The 17,829-nt window shown below is 35.6% G+C and overlaps 1 long non-coding RNA gene across 2 annotated transcripts in view; it reads right to left on the minus strand.

Annotated features, from left to right (window-relative positions):
- Positions 1–16,758, minus strand: part of LOC118243635 (uncharacterized) — a 57,170-nt gene extending 40,412 nt beyond the window's left edge. Inside the window, exons 1-2 of one of the 2 annotated variants that reach the window (XR_007708609.1) lie at positions 16,260–16,758; positions 14,559–14,663 (exon numbers count right to left, since the gene is read on the minus strand). This is a non-coding gene — a long non-coding RNA (uncharacterized LOC118243635). The remainder of the gene's footprint in view (positions 1–14,558; positions 14,664–16,259) is intronic. The other variant, XR_004777297.2, reaches the window with a different exon arrangement.
- Positions 16,759–17,829: the final 1,071 nt, after the last annotated feature.

Raw genomic sequence — 17,829 nt, forward strand, 5'->3', positions numbered from 1 at the left:
TTAGTTCACGTGTTTATATGTTGCTCAGGACAAGAATGGTCATTTAAGTTGTGTCAGTGATTAGATTTTACTTAGAATGATGATAGTTCTTTTCACTTGTATGACACTTTTCACTTGAAACTTTCCAAGGAGTCTTGAGCTGTCTGGGAGTAACTTTAATGAGGGAACGTTGTAGGCACATTGATCTAAGTGTATGTTGAAACCTACATCTTCTGGCTTCACAGAAGGATTTAGAGGCTTCACAGGCTATGACTTCTGGGAAAGATGCATGTGTAAGACGGCTCATAAAGGCCATTTTGTGTTGGCTATACCACCACATATTGATGAGTTGGATCTCAATAACTGGATTTTTTGATAACCTTAGTATAATAAATCAGCATGACTTTCTGCTAATTAACATCAAAATAATACTTTCCTCTTACTGTATTTGCTATGACAAATTTGTCTTTTTGTGAATAACTCTCATTTTCAAAAATGTTGAAAGTGATTCAGATGCTTTGTGTAGAGAAGTAGGACATCTCAGAGTCACAATCAAATCCTACATGTGTTTTCATACAACAGTGTACTATAATCATAATGTGATTTGTGTTCTGTCTTCATATTAATCATCTGAAAAAGCTGTGGATTCTTAATAGTGTGGAAAAAGTTGTCTTATGCACAAAACAGGAGCTGAAGAAATATTATCTTCTTCCCTGAAAATATTAAGTTATTAAAGTTTTTATAATATCTATAATATTTTTTCAATTTTTCATTTTTTCAAAATGACACATATAACCGGAAGGTTATTCCTCAGTATTTATACATCCGCATGGTATTTGCAAGTAAATAATTGACCTACAGGGCCATGAAAAAATATACATTTGAACTGAACTACATAGTTTCTGTAATGCAAATCTTATAGAATGCACATCATCTCATGGCCTCTTAGTCTAAGTGATGAATAACAATGCTTTTCTGGATAGTACATATCTGAAGATGTTTTTCAAAGGAAAAAAATCTTTCTGTTTTTCTGATAACAGCTTGGGCAAATTTTACACCAGATCTTGTTACATACCATACAAACTTGCGAATGCCACCTACTGCTGTTGAAGAAAGTACTTGCATGCCAGAAGTATCGCAGAACCATATCTGCGCTAACTGTTGAGCTCTGTAAAAACCTTTTCCAACATTTTTGTTATATCTTTGCTTTCTCCTTTCTGCTTTTCTTTTAGTACAGCAAAGATTTGAGTAATTTTGATATTGATAATTCAGTTGTAAATTGCCACACTGCACTCATTCTTAGCTGTTTTCAATTTCCATGTCAGCAAGGCCAGTAATATCATCAAGTTCTTTGCAGTCTTATCTGCATAGTCAAAGAAGAATTGTATGGTCAATATCTAGGTTCCTGGGTATTATTTCATGCTATCTAATATGCATAAATTGTAATTTTCACATTCAGTGACTTCCAGAAATTAACTACATTATCCTCAGAACATTTCTTTAGCAGTGCTTTCCTGTAGTCCTTTAAAACATCTGAGGGAGATATTTGATGAAACATAACTAAATTTAATGAAGACAACTATCTAAAACATCAAGAGCCAAAAGCCTGACAGAAGTTCATTCATGGATAAAGGTGAACATTGTAATGAGGAAAATCATGTTTTACTGAATTCTCTACTTCGAAAAAGGATCTGGCATGATTAGCATTTGATATCTAAGAGGAGGTTAATCAACCCGTTAGCTATGTTGATTTATTGTAATGCTGACCCAACCCACTGTGGTTAATAAAGCTGCCAGTTAAAAATATGTAGGTATTCCTTACGTTTCTACCATCCTACCACTGTTTGTCTTAGCAATGACACAACTTGTGCTGTGATCTTTATGTTGCTTACTCTATATGTGGCATTTTAGACTAATACTGTACAAGAACAGTAGGCTTTTACATGCATACAAAAAGCAGTAATGAAATTAGCCACGTAAACTTAAGCAAGATATGGTTTGCACATGTCGACAGTGTGACAAGATTGTCTGAAATGTTTTGATTGCATCAGAGACAGTTTCGTGCTGCATTTCCAAGTTAGGAATTTTACAGCAAGATCTGGAATGCTTAAGCTGGTTTGTCTTGGCACCAGTGTGTTTACCATTTGTTAAGGTAATTCTCACTTTCGCTGTTAGCATTAAAAATGACAATAAATTAATTTTTGCTCAAAGATGCTAGACCAGTTAAGGTTCACAGGTACCAATACACTGTGCTAGAATTTACTTGCATGTTTATGCTTCCTCACTGGCTTGCAAAGATCCCAATTTTTCACAACACACATTAATTCTCTGCTTTTGTTCCCAAATCTGTTTGTTCATTCATTTCTGATGCTGAGTTTGGCAAGTTACTGTTTAGAGTGTGGTAGAGTTTGAGGAAAATTGTTTTCAAAGTGTGATCTTTATGCAGTTTTAGCTTATTTCATGATTTTCTGTCTAAATTTTGGGATATTTTGTGACAACCGGGTGTTTTGGTCAGTCAAGAATAGTTTTAGTGTAGAAAGGTCATATGTCGACTTTGGGTTGGCAAAGGTGATGTGACTGTTATTTTCTTCAGAGAAAATGTGTTTTCTGAGTACTTGCTTATGTATCATGGGTTTCTTTGCTCCCTTCATGTTTAAAAAGATGAATAAATTAGGTTATGGTTTTCTGTATATTAGGTAGGCATTATATCCTTTTGTTGTGGTTTAACCCCAGTAGGCAGCTAAGCACCACACAGTTGCTCACTTCTCCCACTCCCAGCTAGGTGGGTTGGAAGAGAATTGGAAGGGCAAAAGTTAGGAAAGTAATGGGTTGAGATAAGGATGTTTTAATAAAAAAGAAAAACAAGCAAACAAACAAACCATAACCAAAGGAAAAAACAAAACAAGTGATGCAAAACACAATTACTCATCAGTGACTGATGCCTAGCCAGTCCCTGAGTGATGGCAGGCCCCTGGCCATCTCCCCCTGGTTTTATTGCTGAGCATATGCCACATGGTACGGGACATCCCTTTGGTCCGCTTGGGTCAGCTGTCCTGCCTCCCAGCTCCTTGTGCACCCGCAGCCTCTTTGCTGGCATGGCAGTACCAGAAGCAGACAAGTCCTTTATCTGTGTAAGAACTCCTTAGCAACAATTAAAATCTTGGTGGGTTATCAGCACTATTTTTGTTCCAAAACCAAAATCATAGACGCGCAGAATCATTAATGTTCGAAGAAAGCTTTGAGATTGTTAAGACCAATCATTAACCTGACCTCATCACTAAACCATTTCCCTTAGTGCCTTGTCCATGCATCTCTGAAATACCTCTAGGAATAGGGACTCCACCTCTTCCCTGGGCAGCCCATTCCAATGCTCAACCAACCTTTCTGTGAAGAAATTCTTCCTAATGTCCAATCTTGAGGCTGTTTCCTTGTGCCCTATCACTTGTCACCTGAGAAAAGTGACCAACACCCTCCTTGCTGCAACCTTTCAGGTAGTGGTAGAGTGCAATGATGTCTCCCCTTATCCTCTTCTTCTCCGGACTAAACAACCCCAATTCCCTCAGTTGCTCCTCATAAATCTAGATTTCTAGTCCCTTTACATAGTACCATGAGCTACTATGAATAAAATTAACTCTATACCAACTAAACCAGCATACTTTTTTTTTTTTTTTTTTGTTAGATGACGCTGTTGACGTTAAAGTAGCCATAAGGGATTTCGATGGAGGGTACTGGACACCAGCTATGAATTTATGATACAGATGAGTGGAGCCTTCATTTTTTGTCCCAATGTTAATAGTATTATCATATGTCTTTGGTACACAAGAGGTTATATGGTGCAAGCACCTAGGTATTTTTCTTGCCAGAGTCATGAGTAGAATGGAGTTTTGATGCATAAATTTGTTTATAAGATTTAGAGGAAACACAGGCAGCTGAAAGTGATGCCTTGGATGAAGGTAGGGTATATGGTTTTGATAATGCATTGAGGTTAGAAGTCACTATTGCCTTTGTTCTTGTAGGTACTTCAGGCTGTTCGTCATGTGGGATGGCACTGTGCAGAGTGGTGTCCATGGAGACAGGGACAGTGTTGTTCGAAGGTGGATTATGTTGTTTAGTTTGTAAAGTGAGTACATCTTTCTTCATATTGTACTTCTAGAGTGCACTGCTTGGAGGAAATTCTTTGTGGTGGAACATATGAACTTTTATAGCCTCTTTCATTGGGAGTCCACAAGCAGGTTTAAAGAAAATTAATCTTTCTTCTTTAAACTCACCTGCATTTTTGTTATGCAGGAGATAGCTTTGCTATTCCCTTTAAAAAATGGATCATTTTTTACTTCCTTACAAATGTAACATCACAGTAAACAGTAGTTTACTCACTGACTTGAGACTGCACTGCCAAAAGGTGATCCCTCATTTCCTGAGCTAGGTGCTGCTACTGCTCCCCCGCATTTGCTGTACTGGTCGTGTTATTGCTGAGTGGACTAGATCACAACCCATGGATCCATCAGAGAAATAATTGTGCCAAAAATAAGGAAAAACTTTTTCAGCAAATTTCACTGATGTCATGGCTATATGCAGTGGGGCTTATAAAAGAAAAGCGGCAGGGAAAGGTAGGGATGGTGACTGACCCATTGAGAGCCCATACACAGATTGACTTACTCTTGTGAAACAGCAGAGTTAGTGTGTGCTATTTCTATCCATTGAACAATATAGGAATTTTTGTGTTAACATACATTAAGCATAAATCTAAATGGTGCAGATTTCTGTACTGCATTATTTACTCTTTATTTAAATGAGACACGAGAGTTATAGCATGACAGTGGCCCTAGGGGAGATTGACATCACCCATTTTTTCTTTTAATTCTACCCTAACTACCCCAGAAAGGAATTTCACAATTACGTTATTTTTACAGGTTTATTAGTTGCATGTTGTCTTTCAAATGTTACATTTAAATAAGCAAATTATCTGCTTGTAACAGAAACTCAGGGCATATAGAGAAAAAACCAAGTGATGCATTTTCTAGTTAGGAACAAGGTGAGGGAATGGAGAACTCTGGTCTGAAAACTGGGGCTTCTGGTGGAGGAGGTTGTTGCTGTGAACGAGCATCTGACTGTGAGTTCCTAGATCAGGACTGAGGTATAGAGCCTAGTGTTGTCCATGGAACTACAAGCCAGATATAGAGAGGTTCATATATTATCTGCAAGGTGGCATTAGTAGAGTCCTGGATACAGTTTTAATATTACTTATTTAAAAAATATTGAGAAGTAGAAGATGAGAACAGAACTACCAAGATTATACTAGCAGTGAAGAAAATGCCCAGGATAAGAACTGTAGAAAGCCTAATTTGGATAATTTTAAGAAAAAGGAGGGATCTAGAAGTGGCTGACAGTGCAGAAGAAAGTATAACATTATAAAGCTATAGCGAGAATGAAGGACTGGAGGCTGAAGTGAGACAAATGTTAAATAGTGCTTACTATACTAAGGAACGTGATAGACCACGAAAAAGCTTACTAAGTGGAGTGATATCTCTGTATTTAAATCATGATCAAATGCTTTTTTTGCAAAAATGTGCTCTAGCAAAATATAAATTATTCTGCTCAATATCAAAGTGACTGGACAAAATTGAATAGCCTATTATAATAATACAGCTCAAACTGGTGTAATAGAAACTAGATAACTAGGTGTCCCTCCTGGTAGTGTATTCTATGGCTTTCAGGTCCTGGATCACATTCTCCTTTACTGTGCATCACATGCAGTTACTTAACACTGTGAAGTGGAGTGAATTCACTATTATCATTTCTTTTCTGAATAACCCTTAGAGCCTTCCTGCTAGTGCCAGCTGATGCATTAACGTACTGGCAGTGATGACATCCTGCTGATGGATCACAGTCTCAAATATACATGAAGATTAAATTTAGTTAAACTTTACCAGTTGTCTTACAGTGTATCTGGCAATAGTGAGACTGTTTGGAGATAGCAGCCTGTCTTGGGAGGGAGGAGAGTTATCTCCAAAGAGACTTCATGGTGACCTCACAGTATGTTCTGACCTGCTTCCTGGCTATCAGGATAGATGGACAGTATTTCCAGGGGAGGGCACAAGACCAAACTCTTTTTTTGCTCCTGTGTTTATTTGGTCAACTGTATATGGATCTACTTCTCTGGATGAGGGGGAATTTCTATCTGTATGCCAGTTCTATTCATTACAGTTCATTTCATATTCCTAGAGTGAGAGGCCTTGGATTCCAAAGAATATACTAAGACATTTTGCAAGTAGATGTTTATAACACCATTAATAATACGTACTTTACTGTTCATTGTATTATATCTGTTTATTGTAAAGTAATAATGGTAGAAAACAAATATATTGGAGAAAATACTTTGCTTTGGGCTTGTCATTGCAGATGTAGTAACATCAACATTTGAGGATCTGGTAGCATTTCCATTGGAAATCCCTTGAGTATTTTCAGGGATTTTACCAGTGGCTGGAGAAAATACTTGTAAACTTAACAAAGGGAATCTTTGCAAACAATGTATACAATTTGGAAATAAATTTCTTCTGAATATAGATTTTGACTTTCTTAGTACTTGTGAATTTTCAGAATGAAATAAAAATAAAGTAAAAATAAAACCCTTTAATAGTTCACACTTCCGATAGTTTTGTTGGTGGTTTTTTTTTTTTTGAGGGGGGATTGATTTTTTAATATATTTTTATTTTTTAAGCTCTTAAATATGTGGCTACCTAATATTGTTGTTTAACCAGTGGCCTGCCAGTGTGAGATGGATATTTTTGCATTATAAGACAATTTTTCTACTGTTAGTGGAGTCAAGCCTGATTTCATTTTTAAAATATAGATCAAACATAGAAGATCATACTGATATAAATAGAAATTCAAAATTGATAAATAATAATGCTAAATTTTTGGTACACAAATCTTGTGAAATTCAGTGGACGTCTTTACAATTTAAAAGTTCTTCTATTTAAAAAAGTGTCTAGCTAGATTTGACAAAACAGATGGGGTTTGAAAAGCCAATTGTATGCTTTCAGATTAATAAGATGTGGAGTTGTCTGTTCAAGTGTCAAGTTTTAGAGTGAAGGAGCTATTAAACTGTATTGTGTTATTGACCTGTAAAGCCTAAGAGCTTGTGTAGTAGAGCATATTCCTTGCTGTGCTAACTCCTTGTGTAAATCTATAACAACTGCTTTAGTTACAGTTTCCTAATTGCATGCCCTATTATGCACCATTCTAGTATTTGGAATGGCTTTGGGAAGTATGTGCCCCATGTGAAACCTCTTTAAAGTGTCCATAGTTTTTTAGTGGGTTTTAGAATTTAAGTGCCACCCAGCCTTTTCCTTCCCCTCCTCCACCCCACCAACATTTTTTTTGCATGCTCAAATTCCTTTTTTTTTCTTTTTCAGAGAATAGTGAAAATATAGTCCTCCAATACTCATTTATGCATGAGCCTTGCCCTTGGAAAACTACCCTTCAGATCAGGATGTCTCCTTGCCACAAGCAGCTTGAAAGGTAATTTGTTACTTGAAAACTTCAGCTGGAATTTATAGTTCCATCTACCTCTCTTTCAACATTACTGCCTACCCATATGATGCCCCCCCGCCCCCCCCCCCTCTTTTTTTTTTTTGGCATTGCATAATGCTTGATGGCCATTCATGATTTGCAGCCCAGATTCTGTTTTCTCTGCAGTTACTTTGTTATTAAAAAGTTTAATATATTGATGTTTTATCATATTCGCCATACAAAAATCCAAAATTAAAACTATTCTTCAAGTAAAAATATGGTATGTCATTCCATATTTTCACATACCTGTTGAAATGTCAAAAAATGTCAAAAAGTGTACTAGCTTGCTAGTTAGAGAGCTAATTGAATAATTTTTGTTATTGATCAGTATCAAGTTAATATAAAATATTAGATGAAGCGAGCGATAGCAAGATACTTAGAATATTTGACACCTGTATTGTTGCCCTTGCTATTGGTTTCCCTTCCCAAAATGTTCCACTGACAGCAATGATTGGTAATAAATTTCAGGTTTATATTAGATTTAAATGAAGCAACTGAGAACTTCATGGAGGCATGTTGTTGTGTTCTACGTAATGTTTTTCACAATGTACTGAATTTAAGTTTGCTTTTTTCCCCCTGTATTTCTTTCATTATCATGTTTGTTTGGCTTTGCACTCAGAGAGTCACTTTAGTAGTGATGTTTTTTTAAAATTTTCATATAACGATTTGTGACTGAAAATTGCATCTCGTACAAACTTGCATAATAGCACAGATGATTGCAAAGGACAGCTTTTGTGACTTTGGATCACTTAGGTTACTCTTATATTTTATATTTTATATTTATTTTATATTTTATATTTATTTTATATTTATATTTATTTTATTTATTTTTTATTTTGCCATATACAAAAAAGGACTTAAAATAAATCAAGAAGGGCTGATTTTATTTTAAACTAAAATTAAGAGTTATGAATTAAAAATGGTTTAGTCATTCTTGTTCCTGTTTGTTCATGGATTTGGCCTAACTAGTCACTCTCTCCATTTAAAAGTAAAGCATAGACCCTCAGTTGCATGTTTAGATTTAGCAAAACTATTAAATATGAAAAGTCTTATCTCATAGTATTTCCCTCTAGTGCTTTTGGATGTAGTCCCCTTGTTTTTTCTTAAATGCTTTGCTGGTATAATGTAATGCATTTCATACAATTCATTTCAAACACCTGTTTTTGTTTCTTTGTTTGTTTGCTTTTAAACCAGAAATTGTTTTCAAGGTCATCTTCTTTTATGAAATATTCTGTCCACTGAATGCCTTTCCTTGCACAGTCTGCAGAGAGATGTTCTGATCTGCTCTTTGTATCCAGACATAGTTAATTGTTTTAACATAAAGGCATATGATGAGATTTAGGAAGGACTCTTTCAGAACCCAATAGTATCATTATGTGCCAGTTTAAGAGTATCAATGATAAACTAGAGATCTTTGTTGCCCTTCAGTTAAAACATGCTAGTTGTGTGGGATACAGTAAACCAGATGTAATAATTAGGCAAATAGTTCAATAGTTCATACTGCATGGTATTTGCTATCACATGACCATTGAACAAGAAGTAAAGCCAACTCATAAAAATTCTATTTGGCTTGAAAGTACAGTAACAATTAATGTTAAACACTTCAATGAAAAAATTACATAGGCATGGGTAAACTGTGTCAACAGTTTAGCAGAGGAAACAGATTCAAACAACTTAATAGAGGAAATGGGACACTGTCAAAGTAAAGAAAAGATTTTTCAACCTAATGACAAAGTAAAAGGAAAGCACACATTCCACCCTGAGTAGTTTTGTTTGGAATCTCTAATTAATATGCATTATAGCAAAGATGAGAAGAAAACAGGTATTTGATAGTTTTAATATACAAAAGCAAGAAAAAATCTTTGAAAGGTAAATATTTGATGTAAAGATTTGTTGAATGGTATTGTCAGAGTCAGTTGAAATATTATCATATTCTCAGATACCACGTCACAGCCTTTCTTTCCTCTTTTTAGGAAAACAATTGCAAATATTTTCCCTGAAAAACTGAAAATGGTCTTTCTCTACATTCACGTGAATCCTTTGTAAGCATTTGTAAGAATAAAGGCACAGTTTCTCCAGGAAACAATTCTCTGATCACTTCTGTAGTGGAACAGAACACCAAAACAATTACTGAAGTTGTTAGTGACTCTCACACTATGTTTGTTGGTGGTCTCTCAGAAGCTTTATGTTGATAGGATATTGCTATATTCTAAATGCTAATTCAAAGGAAAAAAATGTTTTTAATACTGCTTCTCTTTATATACATTTCATTTAAAGGTATTGTGGAAGAAGAGCAGAAAGTTTTGTAAATGGAGGAGGAAGGAGGGGAGCAAAAAAAAAAGTTTTTTGGAAACAGTAAACAGTATGCAAAAGTTTGAGAATACTTTGCAAGGTATAGAAAAGACAGATGGTTGACCAAAAAGCTGTGGCTTGCATTAAAGGCTGGAAAAGTTGGTGATTTAGAGCTCTTCTAATTGTAGATGTAGTCAGCTGATGAGTAGATGTCTAGGAGGCCTTTCTTCTCTAGGTTATCTGATTTTGTAAAGTCTTTGTGTCTTTGTAAAGTATTCCTTCAAGACAGGTGGCCTCTATTTGTTAAGTCTTTGTATCTTTGTAAGGTATTCCTTCAAGACAGATGATCCCTATTCCCTTATCTAATACACTAAGAGAGCCTTTAAAATAGGCCTGTCTGGTCTTTTGAAAAGTGATTATGGCAAAAAAAGGAAGTATTACAGTTTGTTAGTAAAGTCTTTTTCAGAAACTCTAGATAGGGGAACTTTGGCCAGGCTCAGTTGTTTATTAATTGTTGTTTTAAAAGTGGTTATGGCAAAAAAAGGAAGTATTACAGTTGTTAAAGTCTTCTTTCATAAACTCTAGGTAAGTGAACTTTGGCTGGGCTTAATTGTTTATTAATTGTTGTCTTTGTTAGTGATACAGATTACTTTTTTTCATTCAATTTTCTGATAGTGAGTTCTCATTATCAAAAGTAACATAAATATCAACGGTTAATAAAAAACATCTGTTCTAACAGAGTGAATTGTGTATACTCATGCACATACATGTGTGTGCATGCTCATCTCATGTCTTTTGTGGGTAGAGGGCAGGCGATGGGCAGAGGTTCTGTCCTCAAGCAGTGTACTGTATCTGTGGAAGCAGACAAATACCTGCAAAACAAACTTTGTGTAGAAGTAGAATTTGCAGTGGGTCTCCTGTACATTTTGTTGTTTCTTTTCATCCTGCTCTAAAGCTGCAGATATATTGTTTCCTGACTTTCTGCCAGAGCCCAGCATAAAGTCTCTGGCTACAAAGTGTAAGAGATTAAAAGAGAATGACTTTTGAATGAGGAGGCTGCTTTAAATTATTCAGAGATCCTCCCTCTTCCTCTGTTCCTTTTCTTGATGTTTTGGATCAGCAGCACATTTCTAGCTGTAAATGTCTTTAGAAAATATATTTTAAAGGAACAACTCCAGTTTATAAGAGACTTTGAAACTAAAGCATAAAGACGTCATTTTTGCTTCATTGCATGTAATATAATAGACAACTGTCTTTGTCTCATTTGGCAATATGAAGAGTCACTAAATACACAAGTTCCACATAATCTCTTAAAATCCTTTCAAAGGAAAAAATCTTTTTTAAGGAACAAACATGCAAGTGAAACTTGCCACAGTAACTGGTTTAACTTCAAACTTTTGGCATCAGGGTCCATTTGCTGATCCTTTTGTCAGTGAAAAAATATGCTTTTCTAAGAGCTCTCTAGGAAGAGAATACTCCCTGAGGGTGCTGAGGCATTTTGAAGAAAATAAAAAATGAGTTAAGTCTTCACCCAAAACTTGAACTGGACCCAAACTTAACATTTCTTTAGGCTTGACAAGTTTGGAATGTTTCCTTCCTCTCCACCCTCATTACTTTTCATTTTCATGCTCTTCTGCATTTCCAGTTTCTGGCCAAGAAGTGAGCTATGTGTTGCCGGAATTCTGTACCAAAAAGGGGCAATATTTCTGTGGTATATTTTGGCCTGCTTGTAAGAAAAAGAATTTCCCACAGAACCAAAGGGGAACTTGTCTTTGTCAGAATGCTGGATTTTTTATTTTTTATTTATTTTTATTTTTTCAAAAATCAAAAGGTTTAGGTAATAACTTAGTAATAATGGTAATAGTTTATAGTTTAAGAAAATAGTTTACAACAATTTCCCCTTCTTTCCCTTTCCAGCTCTAATGCTGTTAACATAATTACATAAATATAATAATATTATTGTATATATTTAGAATTTATGTAAATAACTGAAATGAAATCTAACTAGAAATGAAGATTTAAAACAAAACAGGATAAAAAAATTCCATATTTAAAAAGAAAAAAAATTTAGAACCTTTTATATTTGCTTATCACTATCACTAGCCTGAACATCACTAACACTAGATTGAACTGAAAGTTAAGAATTCTGCATACTTGAAAGAGATGTGTAAGTACTGTTCTTGTAACCTTAAATGAACTAAGAATCTGACAACACACTTTCTACTTGCCTCTTACACATTTTTCTCAGTATGTGTTCTGCCAGTTTCTGAATGCAATAAAATCTTCAACATGTCAGACACTGAGTGTAAACCTAAATAGCTCTGGCTTGCAGATACCAAACCAGTGAACTAAACCCTTGAGAAATCCACCCTATAAAACTTGCCTTGATACCTGGAGCTTTTTGCTTCTGAGATTCAGTAATACGAGTTATTACCACTAAGGACTTACACAGTTATGATGTGATGATACATTGCTGTTCTAATGAAAGATAAAAAACAAAACCAAGCAAACAAATAAAAAAACACCTACAAAAAAAGGAGTTCTGTCTCAGATTTAAATAATTTTTGAAACATGGCTTCCTTAGGGACAAGCATTCTTCACAGCCAGAAGGTACATTTACTTTCTGACAGCCTGTCTGACTCTTTTTGACAGCAGCTACCCTGAAATTGCTGTGGGCCTTTGGAAAAATTAACTGGTTTTGTTTTATTTGTTTTTAAATAGTTTTTCAAACAGCCTTTATTATTATTATTATTATTTTCCTTCTGATTAGAGATGATTGCCCATGTTTCTGTTGCTCCAGAAATTGTGTTATGTTAGGAAATACACTTCCCAAAAGGCAAGAATTTAGCTTAAAAAGAAAAGAAGAAAAAAAAAGGAAAAAAAAAAGAAGGTTGTTGGAGGTGGAAAATAGCTTTCTGGGTTACTTAGTTTGATCCTGTGCCATTGCATTATTGTGCGGGATGGGTGAGGTTTTGGGGAGAGGATGAGCAATTCCATTGTGTTAACTAATAATACCTGGCTAAGACATTTTACTTACTGGGATTTTCCTGCTCTTATGAAGTTTGCTTTGGCATCCTGTACAGGAACGTTGTGTCTTTGCACTGTTAGGTACACTACTTAAACAAGGTATTCAAAAATAAAGGTATGGATGCATACCTAAATGAGCATAGTTTGCTTATTTTCTGTTTCTGATGCTTTAGTGTGGGTAGGATTGAACCCATAAGAAATTTTTCCTTTGAGCCTTTTCAGTTTAGGAATAGATGCAGAATGGCAGTGTATGAGGTCCAGAGGCCAAATGCCTTTCTTTTGGCTGGATACGCACATTGAACATATGTAGAAAAGTCACATGCAATGGCACTCCCAAAACCACTGTCTGGTTCTCACTGCTAAAAATGTTGAACTAATTTAATCTTAAACATGAACAATTTAGAATTTACCTTCAGTGTGTCTGCCTTCTCTATGGGCGCTTCCTCCTCCAGATAGCCACTTTCCTAGAGTAACTGTTAACCTTTTCCTAACAGTGTATATAGCCAGAGTCTTAGGTTTCATGCGTTTGCAGAGCTCTGTGAAGGAGTAAGTGGTACGTTGATTTAGACGAGTTGACAGTTTTGCCTGCAGTGTCAAAATTGCTTTTCCCAGGCCATTGCCATTAAACATTTTTTTTGCCTTCCTCCTGATCTCTTAAAAAACAAACAAACAAAACAAAACCAAGGAAGTTTTCTCTTAATCAAATTCTAAACATATTTGTATATAGAAGAGAAATTCACACAACCCAATGCGAGCCATCTAATTAACCTGTGCAAGTATGTGCCCTGGGGACCCATTACCATCAGCTGAGAGTCATGGGTTGTCTCCAGGGTGCACACCAGTGTCCTCACATTGACTGCACAGAAGCCAAGGAGTCTTGCTGGCTAAAGCAGGTGCCTAATCATTAGCAGTGTGCCGTAACTCTCCCTGTCATCATTTTGGTTTATGATATGATGCTTCTGTCACTGCCATTTAACAAATTCCACTTGATTTAAGGGTTTATACTGAATCATCTCAGAGCCCTTAAATGAAGCCCCAAAGCTCTGTGGGATTCTTTAGGTCTGACTAAAGAACCCCAGAAGGAAATTCCTGGTCCACTTTTTAATGAAAAACAACTTGGACTTGCTGGTTTCTGAGTAGATAACCAGAGGGTTTTTTTTTTTGTTTGTTTGTTATTGTTGCAGTGTATTGTAGGCTTTGGCATGTTGATTTGGTACCCTTTGGCTACTTAGATGTTTGCCACACCAAGACTCATTATTCCTGGGCTAGGTTCTGTACTTTGAGGAGTGCTGAGCTCTGAAAGAGGAAAGCAGCGCAGAGCAGAGCTCATGGAGAGTTCTTGTGAGTATCGTGCATTGAAGACAGATACAGAGTTTACTTTATGTTGGGATATTTTTGAACTGGAAATCAAAATTACTATATTGTCAGTTATAATATTTAATAAGGAATTAAGATTGTATAATGCAATTGATTTTTAACAATTGACAGGTGTAGTTACTGCTAGTTACTCTAATGACTGTTATACCTGCACATGTTTGCTGAAGGGGGGTATATAGAATGCCTGCTATATTTATGAACCAGACTGAATATATCTTCTACACCATTTATTAAATCATAATAAAGTATTTATAAATAGGAGAACAATATAAAATGTTACCATATGCTCAAAATAATGATGAGGCATTTACCGTCACTCATGAGAAAATGTTTTGGATCCAAGCTTGTTGTACCATATGGACATGGATGAGAAAAGAAAACAGTTCTGTGTGTTTCATGGGAGTGTAGATTTTTCACTTCATTATGGACAAAAAGAAAGGAAAAATTAATCATATAATCAGGTTTCTCAAAAGTATTTCTCAAACTGAAAAGCCTCATTGCATTTATTACAATGCAAATTTTTCACCTCTGACACAGATACCTTGCCAATAATGTACCTCAGGTGCAGTTACTGTTAAATAAGTATACTATGTCACATGGTTTTAAATTTATTTGGATAGAAGACTTTTGTTTCTTTGATGCTGCATTATTCAGGGAGAGAGAATTTGTAATTTATTCCTTTCTAATTTTATAATAAAAGTTTAAGGTCCAAAGTCTCAGCCAATGTGGAAATTGGCAGAACTCCACTGGAGTCAGAAGAGCTTTGCCAGTTCACACCATCTGAGATGTCACCATTTATTTTATTTTTTGCTAATGATATTGTATAAAAATGTCATGATTGAATGCAGATAAATTATTTGTAATATAATCCCAAAGTTTGGTGCAGAAAATGTTTCTTTTATATCATACAAAGTCTGTCTTAAATTGCTCAAGTTAAGCTGAGAATGAAAAAACATGAAATGGAAAACCCTAGAAATAGAATTATTCTGTTTTATTATCTGAGTGCTTAGCACTTTGCCTGAATGATAATGTTTTTCTTAATATATAAGGCATAGTTTCTGCATGATTTCAGTTCTCTTTTTCTTCTTAAAAGAGAAATGAATATTTGGATAAGTTAGTGAAGCGGTAAGGGGAACAAAAGAGGTATTTTTTTTCTTCAGAGATAATGAGGGAAAGCAAGTGCCCAGAACCAAGTGTTTCTGCCAAGCAGTCAGTCTTTTTGGGTCCCAGGAAATAAGAAAGAGGAAAAAACAAACAAAACAACTTAATGAAACAAAACCATCCCCCAAACCTTGCCTGCCTATAATAATAAAATAAATTTAAATCCCAGATAGTATTATAATGTTCCCAACTTTCCAATCTGAATGAGGTGTGAAGTTTTATATTTCTATAAGGCAGTGATAAAAATTCAAATATATGATTTGGGGAAGATGTATGGAAGTAGCATGGGAGAATTAGGAAGTTCCATTTGATATTTATGCAACAACATCCTTTTTCCAAAGATGAGTTAATGGAAGTTTTCAGGAACTTCCCTGTGCCTGTCTTCTGTCTCACTGATAAGGACCGAGTTGAAATCCTAAGTAAGACCTTTAAAATGGTCTACTAGGAAAGCAGAAAGTACTTATGGCAGTAACATTGGTCCCATGGAACATAATGATAAGGCTGTCAGCTCTCATCATTACCATAAATAAATAGGTAGAGTAGGAGCATCTTTACAGATTAATTTGTAGTTTAAATTTAACCAAACTTTACAGCAAACAGAGTTTTCCGTATGGATTCAACAGATACTATGATAACCACTCCCTAAACTGCAAATTGCTTAGCGCTGTAAATATATATATTATTTTATACATACAGGCATGCATTCTTCACACTCTACCATGTGTTAACACATCATATATATTTTCTCTGCACTGAATAATGCAGCTACCACTCATTTCCCCTCACACCTGCCTGTAAATTCCATGCTTTTTCCATATGTATTTTGTTATGGCAAAAAAGAATAGCCTTACCTTTACACTTCAAGGTTTCATCTTCCCTGGGAAGTGTGGTGTATTCTTGGTTTAGCCATCCTGAGTTAATTAGCGAGAGATACAGTTCCAGTCAAGATGAAGCAGTTTGTGGTTTTCTTATCAGTTTGCTGGTCAAATACCTGTTAGTATTTCATGGTTTTGCACCAGGCTGTAAAGCTCATCTAGGAAGATGCTAGTTACTGGAGGGTCAGCCAGTGGTTCCATAGCTGTACTGTTAGCAATTCCTGAGCTATGTAGTTTAGACCTAGCTCTAGTATACTTAGACTATGCTACAGACACATGACATATAGACATGACTTAAGTTTTTAAACACAACTCAAAAAGTTACTCCAGTCAAGAAGAATTTTCCCAGTGAATTTCAGTTTCTGTGCAGCCTGGGTTATAAGCACCCCCAGACAGCCAGGGCTGCCAGGTTTGGAGCATGAAATCTGAAAGCTCTGACAGCACGGTTAGCTGAGGTTCTCAGGGCTGCATTGTGCATTGCTGAGGTACAAGTGCTGTGCTGGTTTTGAGGCTGGTGTCGTGCTGCTGTCCAGTCTCCTGGCTCCACAGCATTGAGTCTGGAGTCTCTGAGAGCTTCAGTATAGCTCTAGTTCAAGGGTTTGGCACTTTTCTGTAGGAAGCACTCTTGTGACACAGGGTTCCAAGTGTTTTCAGCCTCCTGGCTCTTAGAAAACCCCATATAGTACGGCTGGCCAGAGCTGCAGGGCCTGGGTCCTAGCCAGGAACCAGGCAAGCCCTGGTGGGTGCTTTGCCAGCACACTGATGAAAGTTTGTTGAATCACTGACATTTCTGCAAAACACTTCAACTTTGACAAATTGTCATTCTCAATTTAGTCATAAAATTACTCAACAGTTCTATTTATGAATGTATTGTGAGTATATTTAGGTTTCTTTTGGACTATAATTCAAATGAAGGTTCTGGTGAATAATTTTACTTATTAAAAGGAAAGATGAGTTAAGTACTTTCAACTTCAGCTTCATTACGATAGTTCTGAATGTGCACATCTGCTGGAGGAATGCCTAACAGAATGTTTTCAGCTACTCATTAACAGCAACTTAGATCAATTGCTGTTTTAACAGGAATGTTTACCTAAAACATTGGAAAAAATCAAATTGCTGATTCCTTCTGATTGAAATAACCTTATTTGACTTTTTTTTAATCCTTGTTTTAGAGACTCACTAAAAAAATGAATAAATACAAAAGAAACAGCAGGAACACAAGGGATGTTTTTAACTCAAGAGATATCAAGCCTATAACTTTTGATTACTTAGAAATACACAGAAAATAAATCCAGATAAGATTAAAGAAGCCCCAGAGGAAGTGAAAGAATATTGTTTGCACTAATATGTTGGATAAGTAATGAATAACTTTAGCTTTAAATCACAATAAACATATTTTAAAACTTAAATTTAGAATGTTAGTTTCTGTAGTCTCTTCTACTGCATGCTTTGCAAACTCATTCATGAGAGTTGCTAACTGTGAACGTGTGTGATCTGTAAATCACTCTCAAGTACCCTTTGTGCAAGTTTGCATTCTTTTATCTTA

This window comes from Cygnus atratus, chromosome 8, assembly GCF_013377495.2.
Source record: "Cygnus atratus isolate AKBS03 ecotype Queensland, Australia chromosome 8, CAtr_DNAZoo_HiC_assembly, whole genome shotgun sequence".
Lineage (NCBI taxonomy): Eukaryota > Metazoa > Chordata > Aves > Anseriformes > Anatidae > Cygnus > Cygnus atratus.